A 15,556-nucleotide genomic window follows, 5' to 3' on the forward strand; every position below is an offset into this window, starting at 1 on the left:
CAACTGCAAGCTCTGAGCCAGGGAGTACAGGCAGCAGAGGCTTCAGGAGTACAAGAAAAATGAGCCCCAGGCCGGGCTGGAGGGTTCCCGATGGACTGGACTCAAGACAGGAGTGGAAGGGCTGTGGCCCTGGTCCCCCCTCCTCCCATTGACTGCTTCCTGCCTCTTTCACCAGGTTTCAGTCTTTCTCTAAAATCAATCAAGGAATCGGTCTTTCTCTGTGTATGTTCCTATTTCTCTTTCTTGCTATTTTTCTCCCTTTCTCTTATTCAAGCATTTATCTAAATATCTTCCTCTATACATTAGACTTATCTTTCTTCTTTCATGTTGCAAATTCCTTTAAAGTAGAACTCACATCACATTTGCATCTTGTTTTATTTTACATAATAGTTACTTATATGAAATTATATATAAGTAAAGCATATATAAGCTGCTGCAAAGTATAGTGGCTAAAAGTACAGACTTTGGAGGCAGGAAGACCTAGGTTGAAAACCCAGTGTAGAAAAAAAAAAAAAAAAAAAAGCCAGCGTAGCACATCTGGTGCCCATCCTCAAATAAGTTATTTACCTTTCTGAACCTGAGTTTCCATGTTGGAAATTGGGTTGACAATACTGCTTACATGATGGCTTACTGGAGGACGACATGAGACAATGCAAGTAAAGTGCTTAGAACAGTTTCTGGCACATGGGAAGCACTTGATAAATACTAGCTTTTTTGTTTTCAGTCTAATAAAATAAGTGTTTCCAAAAAAAAATTCTACACTGATACTCAGAAGTCAAGCAAAGAATAATTCATTTTATTATGTAGATAATTATTCCCCCCAAATCCTCGGGGATTATTTTACATAATAGAACCAGCAATGAATAAGAAGGCAAAACATCTGGGTTCAAGTTCTACCTCTATTACTTACCAGCTGTGTGACCAGGAGCCTGCCTGTCAACCTCTCTGAGCCTACATCACAGGGTTAGGGAATAAAATGAGTACAATAAATTCAAAACTGTTTTGTAGTTATAAAGAACTGTATACACTTACATTAGACATCTTAATTTATTTACTTCATAAATTCACAATTTATTCTAAAATTCATGTTTCATATAGCTCTTAACATATGTGCTAACTTAAACATAATAAATGTACATGTAGGTATATCTGTATGTGAATGTACATAAACATGTTTTTATAAGTCTGGAAGGAAAAACAGCAAATTATTGGCAGTGGTTGCCTCTTGGAACAAGATTAGACCGGCCAAGAAGGAAATTGTCACATCTTACTCTATCTTCTTCTGGAAAAGGATAGTTTTGGGGTTATAGGTAACTTTTGAAATTATAATGTAGATATTGTGAAAATCAGAATGGCATTGCTTTTTAAAAAAGTATTTCCACTGCCTTTGAATAAAGATTTGGAACGTACGTTAAAACTCGTGTCAGCATTCAGTAACTCATTCTACTGACGTTCAGCAGGAACGCCAGCTCTGTGTGAAGCACTCTGGGAGATGCAAAAGTAGATCAGATGTGGAATTTTACCTGAGATTACAACAGATCAGATAAGACACTTAGGCAAAGAGTCATAATCTAAGAAGAAAGTGGTCAGTGTGCTTGGAGTACTATAAGTGCTCAGTAAATACTTTCTGGATAGATGGACACAGGGATGGATGGACGGACGGATGGATGGATGGATGGATGGATGGATGGATGGATGGATGGTGATATAAAGATAATGCCATGAAAGAAGGAAGGCAGAAGAGGAATAGGTCTAGAGCTGAGGGAATTTAGAAAAGCTTTGTAGAAAAGGTAGCCTTTGAAAGGCTGGTTTTGGACATCTAGAGATGAAAAGGGGAATTGGGAAAGTCCCTTAGTGATGATATCCTGTCACTCCTGATTCAATCCCAGATTTTCCTTCCCTCTCACTTCCTTCCAACTAAGGCAGAGATGGTATGTTTGGAAACATGTGAGAAATTTGGGTGTTACAGTGACCGGGGTGGTGGGGAAGGGAGGTGTCAAAGGCTACTGCTGCATTTAGTGGTAGAGCTGTTAAATATACTGCAGTAAAGAATGATTCTAAAATATTGATGGTGACCAAATTGAGAAATACCAGTTGGTGAGAGAAGCATCATGAACTATTATTACAATGTCATAAAGAATGTGCTGACATAGATATATGCACATGTTTTCTCCTTTTGTCAGCCACATCAAATGTTGTGACCTCTCTTCCAGGCAAAGGAGGAGGGAAATAAAACTGGAAAGGCCCATGGTGGGTGTTGAGCAGGCAGAGGGCTAGTCCACAGAGATTAAACCTAGGTATTGGAGAAAAGGAGGCTCAATCAAGGTCGTTGATTAGGGGAATGATCTTGTCATACCTCTGCTTTAAGAAATGCCAAACCCCTATTTTAAAGAGAACCAAAATGTGAAGTGATAAGTTAATTTTTTTAAAACTTTACCCTGGTTCTGCATCAGCAAAGGCTAACCAGTCATTCTATATTTTTTAAACTTCTGCAAATTTAAAGTATAATAAAGTAAAGTAAATTCATTCAACAAATTATGCTGGGACAACTGGCTTTCCATGTGGGAAAATAAAACCTAGGTTAGATCCCTACCTCACACCACATACTCAAGATGATTTAAAGAATTAAACTAAAAAAATTTTAAAGATGTTGTTAGGGGAAAATGTAGTTGAATACTTTAGGAACCTTGAGATGGGAGAGGCCTTCTTAAATCTACAAAACCTAGGAACCAGAAAGTATAAAACTAGATAAATTTAAGATTTCTACATGGCAAAAAATATAATGTTGAAAGAATAGAAGTTGGTCTTAATATATATAACAAAGATTATTTTCCAGATAACCCATAAAGCTTCTATAAAATATAAAGAAAAAGTAACCCAAATAGAAAAATAGGCAATAGGTCTAATCAGGCAATTCACAGAAAAAAATAAGAAGGTACAAAACATGAAAATATGATCATGACAAACTCTTCAAATTGATTCATGCAGCTCTGTGCCTACCACTTTGTAGCTTGCCTTGCCACATACTGGAGCCTGAAAAGCTAATGCCTACAGGCATTAGGCATTCTCAGGCTCCTTTAGAGCTGAGCTTCTGCCTATGACCTGGGTTCCCCTGGGCAGCTGTACCCTCAGGAGGTCTACTGACTCTGCTGGTACACAGAGTTAAGGGGGATCCTTATTTCTCATATTTGGTTTGGTTAGGTTTGTTTTTTTTTCCTTCATCAACATAGTAGAGATCTGTGTCTAGATGCAGTCTCCAGCTTCATGGGTGTTATGGACAGGGTGCAAGGTATTCACTATGCAGCTGAAGCAGTGTGGTCCTGGAGACCAGGTGTGGCTGAGGCTTCCTGGTTCCCAGATTGCCAAGTCAGTAGGTGGGGCACAGCTTTCCAATCCCCATTTTCCTGGTCATGGCAGAAGGGGAGACTGCTTTGCTGGGTCTGTTCTGAGCTAGAGATCTGGGAGCCAGTCCTAGGAGCCCAACCTAGAACCTGCTCTTCCACCTAATCTGACAAAATTGTAAACACCCAATCCCCTATTTTAATCCAAGTAGTTCCGCTACCCTCTTTCTACCTATCTTTCTATATAAACTATGTAGAGTGGTTTCTGTCATCTGTAGTTGAACTCTGATACAATGATAAACCTTACAAATAATCAAAGAAATGCAAATTAAGCCAACAATGGAATCATTGCTCATTCATCAGAATGTGAACACTTAAAAAGACTGATAAAATTGAACGTTCGTGAGGATGAGGGGAAGTGGGCTCTCTCAGTGGCTGTGTATGTTGGAGGAGCCACTTTGAAAAGCAGTTTGGCAGTATTTATCCAAATGTAAAATATGCGTTCCATCCAACCCAGGATTCTACCTCTAAGCGGCTGTCAAAGAGAAATACTACTACATGTCCTGAAGGAAATATCTTCTAAGGATATTAATTGCATCATTGTGAGAAATGAAAAAATAACAATAACTGAAATGTCCAAAAAGAGGGAATAGTTAAGAAAATTACTGTACAACCATCTTTTGGAACTACTCCACAGTAGTTCAAGAATGAGGCAAAGCTCCAAGTACTAACATAGAAAGATCTCAGACATATTTTCAAGTGAAGAACACATTGCAGAAGAGCATGTATAGTATGATCTCATTTATGTTTAAAAATACCTATAACAAAAGTATATGTTTCTATTTAAGCATGCATATGTCTGCAAAAAATCAGACAAAGGTCAAGAAGGACACAAACCAAACTACCCTGAAGGGTGAGGAGGCAGGCTGAGGAGGGGCCAGTGCAGGGCTTTTGCTTCTACTCTCTAATCTTCTGTATTATTTGAACATATGAATATTTTACAATAAGAATGTACTCCTATAGTACATAATTATAATACATAAAATGTTATAAAACACTACAGGGGCAAGATTCCAACTTCCAAATGTGTAGACATTTGACATAGAGATTGATCTATCTATCATCTCTCCATCTATCTAGAAAGATGCAGCGAGAGAGAGAGAGGGAGAGAGAGAGAGAGAGAGAGAGAAAGCAAATATGACAAAATGTAATAATACTTGTTGGATCTAGGTGGAGGGATATGGGTATTCTTTGTATTATTTTTTCAACTATTTTAAAATTTTTCTCATAAAGTTGGAAATAAAAACACATCAAATACACATCCTTGGACACATACACACTTTTCCTGCGCAAGCAAATTTTTCCAGATGTGGGAGCAAAGCCTGTGGCTTGCTCGGCTGCAATTATGGCCAAAAAGCATTGGCAATCCTTCCCTCTGGCTCCTTAAAGCAAGTGTGTCTCACTCCTGTGTCTTGAGTAGGCTGCAGAGGCCTCAGTGAACGCTCACTGGGGTGGTCAGCAGCCCCCTCCCCAGTCCCTCTGCCAGTCTGGGCCAGGGCCTAGTGGGGAGCAGGGACCTAGCTGTCTCTCTGCCCCTCTTCCTACAGAGACCAAAGCCAAGGGCACCCTTAACATGAAATATGCCCCGCCCCCGGTGTGTGTTTATGCCTGCCAGCCCCGTGAAGGACAGAGGTGGCCATTGGTGAGAAGAGGGCCTGGGGGCTCCTTCACGGCCACGGGGCCCTTCAGCAGTCTCCCACCTGGTGTTTATTTTTGAGATATAGCAGTGTGAGAAGAATGGGGGGGAAGGAATCGCAAGAAAAGGAATTGGAATGTTAATGAGAACCATCTGGAGTGTTTGCCAAGGGTGTAATGTTTGGTATAAGAAAGTAATTCCTCAGCTTCAAAGAGGAAAAGAGAAGTGGAGGAAATTGTTATACCGTGCTCACCCCCCAAAGCTGATGCTGAGCAGAACCACCTATAACTCGCACAGCACACACGAGCCGGGGTGCGGCAGGGCTGCGGGGAGAAGGCGAGGGCCCTGCGTCGCTCCGGCTCTCCTCTGTCAAGGAGACTTGGGGGGATGCGTTGTGGTGGGCCCTGGGCCAGCGCCTGGAATCTGGGTAACCATGGAAACGGGCCCGCGGGTGACAACAAACACGGGTTGGAATTTCAGCGTTCGCAGCCAGGCCACGGAGGAATGGGAAAGTTCGGGAAAGTTTTTCTGTTTGTTTTTTACCCGGGGTTGGGGGGGAAACACAGGAGGGAGCTGCGGTGCTCGGAATAAACGCTCCCTGCCCGGCGCCCCAGCGGAATCACAGGGAGCCAGATTCTCTCGGAGTCTCTGTCTTCACCTTATTCTTTTTATTATTTATAGCCCCCCGCATTCCACCAAGCACTGCACCGGGTCTAAAGCCGCTCCTGAGGGGTGGCGGTGCACAGCCGATCCTTGCCTCGGCGGGAGACGGGCGGCCCCCAAATCGCAGAGCCTGAGGACGGCCCCCTCCGCATTGTCTAAATTCAGCCTCACAATGGCCCTGCGGCCAGGGTGGCCAGGTCCCCACTTTACACAGGGGGGAAGGAGATTCAGAGAGCCAAGGTCGGAGGGCGGTCTTCCCCACCCAGCCCATGCTCCTTGCATCAGGCCATCCCTCCTGCAATCGTTATTCTGAAACAAATGAATAATTACGGTAGTCAACATTTATGAAGAAAAGTCAACTGTTCTACATCCATCAGCACACAAATGCCAACTATCCCTGTGGCTGAAGATGCGGATATTGAATGAATGGGGAAAGATCTATAGGATGGAAGGAAGAAATTTTTAGAGCTAACAGGCAGAAAAAATTAAAGAAAAGAACCCATGAAATAGATAAACAACAAGGTCCTACTGTATAGCACAGGGAACTATATTCAATATCTTGTAATAACCTACAATGGAAAGAATCTGAAAAAGAATATATAGATATATATCATATATATTATATATATTATATATCAGATATATAATGTACATAATATATATGATATATATACATATATAATACATATATTATATATATGTGTGTATTATATATATATATCTGAATCACTTTGCTGTACACCAGAAACATTGTAAATCAACTATACTTCAATTAAAAAAAAAAAAAAGAACCCATGGACTCTAGAATTTTCTTCTCTGAGGCCTTTAGAAAGAGAAGGCCTGGCAGAATACCTAGACAGAAGCATGCCTGGGACTGAAGGAACCATAAAGACACTCACTGCGGGCTCTGTGCTTTGCAGACAGGGACACCAAGGCAGAATCGGGAACTGGGCCTCATGTCCTGGCTCCTGGTACAAGGTTGTCTTCTGGACAGCATGTCCCAGGAACCCAGAAACAAGCCCATGGTTGACCCTGGAGTCCAAAAATGGGTTTTGGTGAAATAGTATGAATCAGCAGGGTTAAAATAGTAGGTAATACAACTGTTACAGAGTAGAGGACAGTTACAGAAAAGGGGAAAAAATGCTTAACTTCATATTCTTCGCAACTGAGATCAATATGGCATAAAATCCTCCTTAGTTTCACCATCGTGACCATCAATAGTTAAGAACGAGTCTCCATTCTGAAAAGAGAGAGAGACTCAACAGTTAAGAATCTAGCAAAGAAGATAGTTTTAAATCAGCAAAGTTACATAACTTTATAACAGTTTCAAGAAATCATCTTGAAACTTCATTAGCAAAAAATGTCCCTGAAGAAGCCAACAGGAAATAAAGAATTGCAAGGAATTTCTGGAAATAGGAGGGTGTTTTTTTGTTTGTTTTCAAAATGGGAAAAAAAAGTTTTTAAGGAAAAAGGAAGCCCTGACCCACATAAAGATAGGGTTTCAGTTAAACTAATTTGAGACCAAGAAGGAAAGTGTTGGCCTCTCAGCAGTTTGAGGGCCAAGCCCTGATGCCTTTGTGTGGGCTGCAGAGAGCAGCAGCTACCCCCAAAACATGGGCTCAAGTTTTACACTAAAGATGAAATTCACAGGAAAGTGACGAATCTGCCCAACTGTCCACAGCCATGTTGAAATTTATATAGAAACTTAAAAATAGTTTCAGTGAGTAATCCAGGAATAGTTGCTATTTATCCTGAAATCACTGGTTTTTCCCTAAAGCTCTGCCTTATAACTTTTTATCCTAACACCCCTATTTCCCTTATTTAGCTATGAAAATTGGGGGGGGGGTCATTCATTTTCTCAACAAATATTTTTAACAACGTACTCCATGCCAGGCCCTGAATAAAGGGTTGCTACTGTATCAGATTATTGCCTCTTGGGCTTCATACCGTATCTGAGTTAATATTACAATGCAGAGACTGCTGTGAATCTCTGAGACTCCCATAAAGTGTTGAGAGTACATAATACCGTAAGGACTATGCAAGCTTAAAGAAGCCACTGCCCATTCTTAATGAGAATCTTCTGTTTATGATTCATGGATTAAACCCCCATAAATGGTTTCATGTACATGCCCAAAATATGTGGATCCACAAGAGGTCTGAGTGTATTCACGTAAGTATGTGTCTGCTCGTGAGAAAGTGTGTGTTGGACGGAGGGAAGGAGTAGAAACTGTTTTAATTTTTAAATGCTTAGAGGACAAGCAAAAACTATTTATATACATCATTACAAAAGTGAGTATATAGCACATAAAGATGGGAGAAGTCAGTGCATTTCCAAATTGTCATTCCTTTAGCTCCTGAAATGATGACTCCTTAATGGGAAATCATGGGCTGGTGTTTGTTTTCTCAGTGATAATTACACTGTTACTGTTGTTGTTTTTTAATCCCAGTGATTCTAAAAAGGGGGTTTAAATAGGATTTTAAAAATCAGTTTTTATCCTTTTATAAAAAAACTTTTGTCCTTTTATAAAAATCTTATTTAAAAAAAAACTTTATCACTCAGCTTTTCATTATCTCGCTGATAATTACACTGAAAGGTCCCCACTGCTGTTGGTATGGTGGCCTCCACACCATTACAGCACGCAGTACTAGCCTGACTGATTTGAAAGGGCCTTAGACGAGATCATCTCAGCCCAGGGTGCCCAATTATTTGTCATGAGAAACTGTTCTCCAGGCAAGGTGTCCCTTTCTGACCGACTCCAGATTGTACCCATTGGATGAGCAGAAGCCTAAGTACTGGGCGTGTTCTGAGTGAGGAACACCCTGCAGACCCTTTCCTGTCCCCTCCCTGGCCTGTCCCCAGTGGCTTACTTCCAGCCTTCATGGGAAGAAACCACCAGAAACATTAGAGCTACTACTTAGATGTTCTATGTTATGTAAAATTGAAGAGCATCACTTCTGTTTTTGCCAAAATGCCTATGTGAAGCTGGATTTTTCAACAATAACTCTGATAAAAAAAACTATGAAGGGGCTTCCCTGGTGGCACAGTGGTTGAGGGTCTGCCTGCCGATGCAGGGGACACGGGTTCGTGCCCCGGTCCGGGAGGATCCCACATGCTGCGGAGCGGCTGGGCCCCTGAACCATGGCCGCTGAGCCTGCGCGTCCGGGGCCTGTGCTCCGCAACGGGAGAGGCCACAACAGTGAGAGGACCGTGTACTTCAAAAAACAAACAAACAAACAAACAAACAAAAACCCCAAAAATACTATGAACCAGAATATATTGAACTCCAGTTTGTATTGTGCTGTCAAATGCATGCCAACAAACAAGCCTGTATCAAGGTAATATCCTATATCCAACAAGGAAACCTGCAATATCTGTGTGTTATTTAGGATGCTTTTGGCTGGAAGTAATATGAGACTCAACTAACAGAAGCTAAATCAAGGGGATTTATTATTTCATATAACCCACCCATATCCAAGGTTGGTTAATTCCACAGCTAAATGACATCATCCAGAACCCAGGTTCCTGTCCATTGTTAAGGCTCTTGTGTCCTCCTCAGCTGTCAGCTTGCTCTGCTCTGGTCACAAGATGGTGGCCACAACTCTGGGCAACACATCCTCACACCTGAAGCAGAAAACCATTTATCTTTTCCCTCTGGTTCGAGGATGGGCTGATGGCAGAATCAGAGCCAGTGAGAGCCTAGCTGGGAAAGTGGAACAGAGGTGAGCATCACACATGCACACACTGGATGGATATAGCCATGTGGGCTGCTGGCAGCTGTCTTGTAACTCTGTGGTGAGCGCATATCTGAGAATGATCTGACTGTTCAGAGAAGAGAAGAATCAAGCAAAGAGAGCAGAACTGGATACGAATGCCATTCTGAAGCCACATATGCCTTTGGCCTTTTAGCTACCTGAGTCAATAAATCCCTTGTTTGACAGGACAGTTCAAGGTTGGTTTTCTGGCACTTGCAACTAGAGACCTCATTCATACACCTCTCTTGTCTAAGTTTTCCAGCTCTAAACTGGTCCTCCAATTTTGTTTTGCTTTCTAAGAGCATGACTGGTTGGGACGTCCTACAATATAGCTGGCCGGTACTCATTAAAACTGACGAGGTGTGATAAACAAAGACTGAGAAATGATCTCAGATCAGAGGAGACTAAGGAGACATGAAAACCAAATGCAAAGTGGAATCCTGGATCAGATCCTGGACCAGAAAAAGATATTAGTGAAAAAACTAGGAAAATCCAAATAAAGTCTGTAGATTAGTCCATAATATTGTACTTATGTTAATTTCTTAAATATGCTGTGGTTAGTAATGCATTAACATTAGGGGAAGCTGGGTGAAAGGTGTGGGAACTCTCTGTATTAGTATTGCAAATTCTCTATGAATCTAAAATGATTCCAAAATAAAAACTTTTAAAAGATATATTACCAGTCACTAATACTCCGAAGTCTAGTAAACACTGAACTTGTCTGCCTTCTTCAAGTCACAAATAAGCACACGAAGTCCCAGAGAGGTTAAGGGACTTGCCTACCTCACTTGGTGATTCATGTCAGAGCTAAGCCTGGAATCCAGGTTGTATCACCTGGACACACAAATCACCCTGCAGCCAGGGGACCCAGGGACCTTGCTCAAAGGAGTTAGTTTCCATGGAAACAGCTCTTCTCTAAGCATACCAAATTCCCTTGCTGCTCCCCATATTAGCTCTGGACTATTACGTTTCAAAGTCCATTTTTCACGTTGATAAATGACACAATTACAGCAGTCCAGGAAGGAGCTATAACATCGTGGAAAAGGAATTTGTACCAGAAATTTAAACTACCATAAGGTCAAGGGATTAACATCAACCATAAATAGAAACCATCACATTCTGTGGCGCCTGCCAATCACATTCATATGAATTAAGCATTTTCTGAAAAGCAATACACACAAAAAATATTAATGCAGGATAAGCCCAAGCCGCAACATTTCCAAAGACAGATTTTTAAAGGGGCTGTATCTCCAAGAAATTAGGTGGGAGGGAACATGGAATCCTGGAAAAATACAACATTAGGTGACTCAAAAAGTGGTTCTAGTGATGACAGACGCTGATGTCAAAGACTTGTTTGTAAAGCTTGGATAAAATGTGTTTCATACCATGTGAAGGAAGAAGCAGAATAAGGCTCAGCCCTCCTAGAGCATCTCCTGTACCCTGCCGAGCTCCTCCATGTAGAACTGAATAATACAGCCTCAAGATGAGACTGAGTAAAAGGGAGCTACCCTGGTCCACCTGCTTCCCCCCAGGCACACCAGTCCCGTCCTCCACGGTCCCCGTCGTGTGATGCTTGTGGCATCCGCACCCTGGTGCCCAGAGCTGGACAAGGAGTCGGCCACGGATGTTAGTTAGTTCCCTCCTCCCCTCTCTTCCTGCCCAATTATTACTTCTCTTCCACCTTGTGAGCATCGGCCCTTAGGCAGAGCCCAGGCATCTGCTGGTGTGTTGATCACAGAAGGTGAGAACCCAGGAGATCCCTGAGAAACATGGACAGAGGTATGCTCATTAGCACCCTTCCCCATAATTGCTGGTGACTATTGGAATTATCTGATAAAAGTGATGACCATAGTGCCCCTTCGTTGGCACAGAGATGATTCAGGAAGCACATCTCGATAGAGGGAAAAGCCATAATTTCCAATGTTGGCTATGGTGTCCCTCATTACCTAATGGTTATATGACAGAAGATAAAAAATGAGCTTGACAGGCAGGAATAACGGGCCCCAAATGAGAAAATGTAATTTAGAAAGAATGTAGGCCGTGCCCTACCATTAGGTTCCAGAAGGTGCCTTGCAGAGGCCCAGGAGGCAGCGTGTGGTGACAGCCAGGGCAGAGGGCTGGGCCTGGGAGTGCCAGGTCCCAGCAGAGCCTCTGGCCAGCTGGCCATGCTAGGACAAGTTACTGGCTTCAGGGAATGCAGTGTTCTCATCTGGAAAATAAGAAAAACGGGATGCTCTTTCCTGTACGTCCCAGATTTGAAGCAATTCTTTGCCAACAATAGGAGGATGACTCAGTGAATTATGGCGCGTCCTCATGATAGAGTATCATGCAGCTGTTACAATCCCTTTGTTTCCCAAGAATATTTAAGGTGAGAAAGTGCTTGTGACATGATGTTAAGTTAAAATTAAAAGTAGGATGAAAAATAACAAATATGGATTCTGATTCTAATTGTGCAAAATGGAATAGATGCCTCAGAGAAATAAAAGACTAGAAGAAACCACAAAAAGTATTAACAGTGTTTACCATGGGTTGTTTAGTTTTTATTATTCAGAGCGCTTAGAATTGCATTTATTATTACAAATTGTAAATGCTTGATTAAAAATTCCAATGACACACAAGTATATACAGTAAAATTTAAAGTTTCTCCTTTTTCCTCCCACTGCCACTCCCCAGATGTAAGCTATATTAACATTGTGAAGTACATTGGACTTTACCAAGTTTGAAGCTGAATTTGCTAGAAGCGTCCTTTGGTACAAGCAGTCTATTTACAATGAGAAAGCTAGAAACATAGATGGTTTCTATTTTAAAATAAAACCTTTAAAACCATTGTAAACCCTAAGAAGAGAACTTCAATGTGATATTAGAATAAAAGTAAGAATTAGGATAAGAACAAATAATAATAATTAAATCTAGGTACTAGCACTTTTGTAAATGATTTTAATAGAAATCTAATAATCAGTTTTATAATGACTGTGATATTTGGAGTGTTATTATTTCTTAAAGTATTTAAGAAAGTCTAATATAATGAATTTGTAATTTTAGAATATGATTTAGAATATGATAAATGTTTAGAAAATTAAATAATTTTCCATCAGTGGGAAAATTTAACTTGTAAGTCAATGAGTTTTGATTTATAATTGTGTACGTGCTGTGTGAGTATGTAGAGAAATATGGAACATTTAAAATTAATGGAATGTTAATCATTTGATAAATTTGGAAGATTGATGAATGAACCATTAAACAAAGTGCAGGAGTAGTCATTCTTCTCCATCCTCAAAAGCCCTCAACCATTAAAGAATTGTTGATGTACATGCTTAGAGTTCAGGCCATACTTTGTTGAGGACACCAAAGTATGAGCCTCAGCATGAGGGTGTGGGAAGGGGAAGGAAAAGGAAGTCAGCCTCCATCCCCACCTGCAGACCCTCCGCCTCTGCCAGAGGCTGCACCTGAATAGGAGACTCAGTCCCAACTGGCCACTGATTTTCACCTGTGACCAGTGGTGTGACATCCTTCTGTGGTGAGGGCCTCAACGGCAGCAGAGGTCTCCAGGGACATCAGAGGCATCAGCTGTTGATGCCTGATTCCTGGCTTCTGGGATAGGTCTGAGTTCTTCTCCACCGTGAGGCAGGATGAAACAAACACAAGTTAACAACTTGGACACTTCTCAGTTTATCCTGGCAGGGTAGACTCCAGGAAGAGAGAAAACATGAGTTGAGATTGGGGGCACGAGATGTTTAATTGGAATACTGCAAAGAGAGATATGACCTCAATTGTACCCCAAGCAGATGAAATGGAACATATTGGTTACTTTTTTAAAAAATAGATCTTTATTGGAGTATAATTGTTTCACAATACTGTGTTAGTTTCTGTTGTACGCCAGAGTGAATCAGCCATATGCATATATGTACCCCCATATCCCCTCCTGGTTACTTTTAAATCTGTGGTTTAGTCGGGGTGCTATTGTTTTGCCCCCAAAGCATCTATTCACTCTTTTTACCAGGTAGCTGTACATCACTTCCCTTCTGGGGGGCCGCCTCTCCTCCGTGGTCAGTGGACCTGTTCCTAGTGCCGTGGACTCCTACCCCTTCTCTACCTGCTGGACTGTGATCAGGACCAGCCAGTCAGAGCATCACTTGTAAACTCTGGAGCCTGGAGCTCTGAAGGCCATCACATGGGGTGCTAGAATGAACCAAACACAAAGGAAGGCTGAGCCAGTCAGCTAGACAGGGAGAAACCAGCCCCTGGACCATGACAGTCCTGGAGCATTTCCTGGACTTTTCCGTTAGTTGAGCCAATAATTTCTCTTTGGGTCTTAAAATCTATTTGATTTGGATTTTCAGTCATTTGTTATCAAAAGGGTAACAAACTTGTATCCTAACTGATACAAGTGTATCTGAGTGCTTGGAAGGATCTGGAAATTTCACCAAGGAGAGCAGCTGAGGAACTGGTGATGTAATCCGGAGAAGAGAAGATTCTAATACTACACAATAAATCTTCAAATACCATGTCGATGGATGTTACTGTGTCCATTCAGCAGGTAGATGAGTTTTCTAATAATTAAAGTTGTGCAACAAAGGGACCAACTCCTTCAGATGGAGGTGACCTCCTTATCAGAGGAACAATCCAGTCAAGGATGGATGGCTTCCTGACAAGGATGTGGGCACTGAGATCCCTTCACTGGGTGGGAAACATGAATCTCAAATGACTCTCTGACCCTAGCAGTCAACAGAAAGTAGGAGAAGATACAATCACTAGGGAAAATGAATGAAGGTACTACAAAACTCTGCAAGGTCCTGGCTTGATCACTGAGAAGCTTTGGCATTAACTCTCTGAATCAGCTTTGGTCTATAGCCTGATGCTGCATAATAAGAGAGTTAACGTGGAAGTCAGAGGCCTCACTGGAAAGCATAGAGGGCTAACCCCTTCTCTCTCGTAGAACACCAGTTCTTTAAATGGGAATTCTGTAGTTGGTTTGGAATGCTTGTCTGCAAAGTCACTTCTCTTGACTTGGCCAAGATGAGAGTAAAATATGGAAGAGACCAGCCAGAATCCTGGTGAGAACAAAGGATTCTACATACACCTGCATATATGTGTGACTATGGAAGTGACCAAAGTCAGCTCCCTGCCCCACTGGCACCTAGTGTTAGGGGCCTAGAGATCGAGATGGGCATAGAATAGTTATTGTTTTCCTTAGTGTGGCAGGTTGGCAATTTTCACCATATGATCTACATCTCTGACCTTTTCTTCTCCCCCAAGCTCATTGCACTTGAATCACTTGGACTTTCTTTCGATTCCTCAAATACATCTGGTTCGTTCCCATCTTAGAGCCTTGGCCCTCGCTCTTCCATTTACCCAGAAAGCCCTACTTCTAAGTCTTTGTATAGCTGGCTTCTTGGGGTTGTTCAGGTATTAGCTCAAATGGCACCTCCTTGGTGAGTTCTTTCCTGACCACCAACCCAAATTAGCAACTTTGTCCTCAACATGTGCCCGAAGAGCGCCCATTCTCTCTGTCACATTATCCATTTTATTGTCTCCCAAGAACTCATTACTATTGGAAATTGTCTTGCTCATTTATTTTCTGCCTGTTTTAGTCTTTCCTCTCCATGAAAGCACAAGCTCTGTGAGAGCAGGAACCCTGTCTGCTTTGTTCACTACCACATCCTCAGCTCTTAGAACAATTCCTGGCACATGGTACACATGTCACAAACGTTTGTTGAATGAATAAATGATTGATTGAAGCTACTCTTTCCCACCTTGCTCTTGGAGAAATTTCCTCCTATGCAACATAATGTTTTCTGGAAAACAGAGCAAGTGAGTGACTGAGACTCAGCTATAAAGACTCTTGTGTTGAAAGGACTCGTCCCTGGTATGGCAACTTGCCCTTTAATTGGTTTAGTGTCCTGAGGTGACCAAGGAGGAAGGGAACACAAGACTTTACCCAGAGCCCAGCTCTCTCTGTGAGCACATCTAACGTACTCGCAAGAGCAAGCTGACCTTATTTGTTAAAGGAGCCACGGCTCAGCAACACCCAGCCCATGGGATGCTTACTGCCTTTTCAACCCATTAGCTCTCCTCTGGTCCTCTGTGAAGAGAAGCATAGACA

The sequence above is a fragment of the Mesoplodon densirostris genome, chromosome 5, assembly GCF_025265405.1.
Source record: "Mesoplodon densirostris isolate mMesDen1 chromosome 5, mMesDen1 primary haplotype, whole genome shotgun sequence".
Classification (NCBI taxonomy): Eukaryota; Metazoa; Chordata; class Mammalia; order Artiodactyla; family Ziphiidae; genus Mesoplodon; species Mesoplodon densirostris.